The sequence below is a fragment of the Cryptotermes secundus genome, unplaced genomic scaffold (genome assembly GCF_002891405.2).
Source record: "Cryptotermes secundus unplaced genomic scaffold, Csec_1.0 scaffold1359, whole genome shotgun sequence".
NCBI classification, from domain to species: Eukaryota; Metazoa; Arthropoda; class Insecta; order Blattodea; family Kalotermitidae; genus Cryptotermes; species Cryptotermes secundus.
Genome location: NW_019734334.1, coordinates 443098 through 448384, shown reverse-complemented (window position 1 = coordinate 448384; position 5287 = coordinate 443098). Strand labels below are relative to the sequence as shown.

The 5287-nt window shown below is 39.6% G+C and overlaps 1 protein-coding gene across 6 annotated transcripts in view; it reads right to left on the bottom strand.

Moving 5' to 3' along the window:
- The window catches only part of LOC111868702 (sushi, von Willebrand factor type A, EGF and pentraxin domain-containing protein 1), a 372141-nt gene that overhangs the window by 112973 nt on the left and 253881 nt on the right, over positions 1-5287 (bottom strand). The window lies entirely within an intron of this gene.

The window sequence follows — 5287 nt, the reverse complement described above, 5'->3', positions numbered from 1 at the left end:
CCACCCACCCATCCATACATCCACCCATCCACCCACCTTTCCACCCATCCACCCATCTATGGCTCTACAGCCCTTGTTGACCTTGGCCGCTTTTTCAGTTTCTTAATCCATACACTGCCCATAGGACTTCTTGGAATGGGAACCAGCCAGGTACAAGGCCGCTACCTACAAACTGAACAGCACGAACACAGAATAAATGCACCCAGACACTCATGCCTCTAGTAGGATTCGAACCCACGATCTCACTGTTCAAGCGGGTGAAGACGGTTCATTCCTCAGACCGCGAGCCCACTGTGTTCGGCTAGATGAATCATGTCGCATACTGAATAATAATAATAATAATAATAATAATAATAATAATAATATGTGTATCTATTTAGCTCTTTGCAAATGTCACTTCTCGTCAGTAAGGAAGAGGAGCGTTCCTGCAACGTTCGAATATTGCTACTTAGTTTAATTTATTGGTCATAAGAATACTAGTTTCTTAACGGATTGGCGTGGGATCAGAAACACCTTTTCTTTTCTTGTTCTCTAGAACAGCAGCAGAAATAAAGTGTCATGTTCCTGTCCCATGTTAACGGGAAGTTCGTGGTCTATGATAAGAACCTCCCAGATGTGTGGGGCACACCCTAAGGGCGGTAAGAACTGCTGGCAGTCTCCTGTTGCAAGTTTAGTGAAAGGAAAATTTTGCGTGAATGGAGGAAGCTGAAGCGCGTCACGTTCCCGAATTGACCATCTGAGTCATCAGCCGTATCTGAGCGGCAAAGCCGAATGTTCCTATCAATGAGAGCGCACCGAAACTCCTGGCCGCGGAAGGGCAAGAAGCGAATGAGTGTAGAGGAGTTCCCATTTCGCTGCAGACATTTGTGTTACTGTCTGCCTAAATTCATAGTCCAAAACTGGGAAGTGCGTCCCCTGATGGGGAGGGAATGGGTTACAGATTAGGTGAGGTCATCAAGAAATTCTACTTGTAAAATAGAGCCGTAAGAATGATTTTGGCCGCACTTCATCATCTCTTCCATAATAACCTCTCAGATGTGATCATTCTGATATTAAGATATTAGAGTCAGTATACATCAACATTCTAAGAAGAATTTGTCCAGGTCCGAGATTTCTTGCGATCTTTCGAAACAAACTTATTTTTAAGGTGAGTTGTTAGCCCTTTGGTCAACTCCCAAGCTGGAGGACCACCCTTTGTCGGCTGTCAGCGACTGCTTATTCAATATATTCGCGGCTACATTCCATACATGGAGGTCGTCTCCTCCATCCGCAACCTGAGGACGCGCCATGTCGTGGTGGCAAGAGAATATGCAAAACTATAATTTTGCCTGTGGTTCTGTATGGGTGTGAAGTTTGGTCTCTGACATTAAGGGAGGAACATACACTGAGGGTATTTGAGAACGGGGTGTTGAGGAGAACATTTGGACCGAAGAGAGATGAAGTGACGGGAGGTTGGAAAACGAACATAATGAGGAGTTTCATAACATATATGATCAAGTCAAGGAGTATGAGGTGGGCAGGGGATGTAGCACGAATGGGGCGAAGAGGAATTCATATACAATAATGGTGGGACAGCTAGAATGAAAGAGGCCACTAGGAAGATCAAAACGTAGATGGGTGGACAATTTTCAAAGGATCTTAGAGAGATAGAATGGGATGGTATGGATTGTATTGATCTGGCTCAGGACAGGGACCAGTGGAGGGATCTTGTGAATACGGTAATGAATTTTCGGGTTCCATGAAATGCTGGGAATTTATTGAGCGGCTGCACAATTGGTGGCTTCTCAAGAAGGGCTCAGCTCCATGAGTGAGTGAGTGAGTGAGTGAGTGATATATCAACATTAGTCGTCATTATTCTTCGCTAAGTAAAGAGCACTTTCATTCTAAAAATACAATTTGTTTTCTTGGGTTACACGTTTGATACTGTACTAATTACAATTTAGTTGTTCACAAATAATAATATAAATACGAATAAAGATGCTTATATTTATTTAGATTAAAGTTTCGGGAAAATGTGGCTCTGTAATAAACAAAATGGGGTGTCACTGGCCTAATCGTCTTTGAATATGTGTCATGCCTCCATTACACAGTTACGCTGAAGATAAATCCTGTGTGTGCAAGATATCTCCTTTATAGTGAGTTTGGTTCTAATCGTATCCTCAAAAGAAAATATAGCAATATTCTAATGATGACGTAACGACATATATCACGATTTGATGAAATCGCAAACTCAACTGGCTTTTGAGACACAGCTTCATTAATGTGAAAACAGTTCAGTGTTTCTTCTTCTTGTAACCTATCTCAATAAAGGAATGTGTTTCATACTTCCATTGAATTATTGAACGTTTGCAAGTTTTAGGGATTTTATTTTCAGTAACCACTTACGATCTTGACTTCAGGTTATTCGGTTCAATACTAATTCACTAAGCCAACCCATTTTAGGGAGTGAACCCTCGGGGAAAATTCCTACCCTCCACGATCTGGGGATATGAGGAAGGTAGGTAGCACTCTCAGAAAAAATATTACTTAGTCACAAGGTTAATAGAAATTAACCAGACGTAAGGGTCGTGCTATAGCTCAGGCGGTTAGTCGCTGGCTTCCCACCGTGGCGGTCCGGGATTTGGGGTGGAGAAAGTGGCACTGGGGCATCTTTTCTCAGAGTACTTCGGTTTCCCCAGCCAATTCTCAGTCCACTGACTGCTCCACATTCATCATCTACCGTCTGGGGCTGGTACAATAGGCCACTTAGTGGCCACAATACCAAGTCGACTCAGTCTCACCCCATCCTCAAGAAACTAAGAAAACTACAAAAGAATCATACGGACTTGGTCGGAATAGGCCATTGATTTAATCTTTCAATTGGAGGAGGAGGAGTCTCAGTCTATGTTCCTCCCTTAATGTCAGAGACCACGTTTCACAGCAATATAGAACCACAGGCAAAATTATAATCTTGTATATTATAATTTTTATGTTTTTGGACAGCAGACGAGGAGACAAAATGTTCTGGACTGAATGGTAGCAAGCATTACCCTTATTCAAGCTCCTCTTAATTTCATCCTGAATCAAGTTTTAATTTGTTACTTCCGTTCCCAAATATTTGAACTATGCCACATTTTCAAAATATCTGTTAGCCATCTTTGTGTCATGACTTTGTCCTGCATTCTGGTGACGAGACAGCAAATTTTCCCAAGTTTTCTCTGTGTTTGCTTCTAGACCAACCACCTTCTAACGCCAATTAAAGTTATTTGTTTTTCTCTATGGTACCTTTATTATCGCCCAGTAGATTCACATCATCAGCAGATCAACAGCTGATGTGTACCGTTTAATTTAAGTATCATCTGGTTTTCCTAGACCTTCCTAATGGCATATTTTAAAGCAAAGTTGAAAAACAGTGGCGATAAAGCATCTCCTTATTTTAGGCATTTCGGGATAGGAAAATTATCAGACAAATGTTAAAAAACCGTAAGGGATTTACTATACGTTTCATTTAAACACATTTTATTCAGCCTAAATAGTTTCACGGTTACGCCAAACTCTATGAGAATATTGTACAATACTTCCCTCCTAACTGAATCATGGGTTTTCTTGAAATCTACGAATAGCTGATGTACTGTGTCAATTATACACATATTCTTTCTTCAGTATCTGACGAAAGCAAAAGATCTGATAAGTAGTTGATCTGTTACATCAAAACCCATATATTTTCTTGAATTCATATTGAATAACGTTAACATTTTAATAATTAAGAGTGTGCAATTATAAAATATTAAATTAAACAGCCTTGTTTCTAAATACGTCAATATCCCTACAGAAATATAACAGTTGAAGCGAATCTAGCAGACGGAAAATTTTTACTTGAGGAGAAGATACAAAACACAGATTATACTGAGCAGGAACTCGAAAACCAACAGAATTCAGAACAAAGACATTTAAAAAGAAAAGAGTGCACCGAGATGACACCTCCTGCTACATAAGTTATACAAATTTAACTTCACTAAAGCTTAAGCATGNTAAGTGTGTGCAATTATAAGACATTAAAATAAATAGCCTTATTTCTAAATACGTCAATATCCCTACAAAAGCATAAAACAGTTGAAGCGCATCTAGCAGATGGGAAATTTTTACTTGAGGAGAAGATACAAAACACAGATTATACCGAGCAGGAACTCGAAAACCAACATAATTCAGAACAAAGACAATTAAAAAGAAAAGAGTGCACCGAGATGACACCTCCTGTTACATAAGTTATACTAATTTAACTTCACTAAAGCTTAAGCATATCTGTAATGGACTGGGGAAAGAGGACTGCAAACTTCTGCTGGATGTGTTCCAGTTCTTGTTTAGCATTAGTAGACGTAATAGAATTCCAAACAACAGAAGAGTACTCAAGCTTGCATCTAACGTGGGTAAAATGTAATACGAGGGGGTGCAGATAAGTCTTTGGCTTCATAAAGAAAACAGAAATCTACGGGATTGAAGAAAATGAATTTAGGTCTACTGGTCAGGATTCCTGGCTACAAATGAAGAGGTTCGGGTTCGATTCCCGGCTCTACCAGATTTTCTGAGAAGTGGTGGGTCTGGAATGGGGATCACTCAGCATCGTGAGGATAATTGAGGAGCCATTTCAAGGAAATAGAGGCTCTGGACTAGAAAACTGAAATTAACGGCCGTGGGGAGTCTTTGCGCTGACCACGCGACATCCTCTATCCGCTAAAGCTGGCACTAACTTAGCCGACAAGTGGCAGACGTTCGGTCGGTATAGTTCGCTGGCGGACTGAAACCACGAAGTTTGTTCTTTTATCACCCCATGAGTTCCACATACTTATGACTTCGTTGTTCTAATTTCTTTAACCCATCCAAGAAGAATTTTTGTGGTTGTGCTGCAAACCACCCGTCCGTATATATACGGACATTCAATGGATGATTAGGGTAAGGATACGCTGAAAACTAGACCCAACAACTTAGCACCTTTAAAAATAAGTAGTTGACATACTTATGTAATAATAATAACAATAAAACCCAAATCATAGTTTACTAGCGTGCTTACTCAGCAGTCCAAAACAGACTGAAAAATAAGCACGAACAGAGTAGGAAGCAAACACATACACAAAAAAATAAAAGAAAAATTATAGAAATTCGCCTCATATAGACAATAATTAAAAATTCAATGAGTTTAGTACGCTGTTTTTATGCGATGAAAATTAAATACGTACAGTCATTCATATTGATGAAATTAATATGTTAATTAGTATGGAAGTATTATAAATTAGGTTAATTTATATAATAG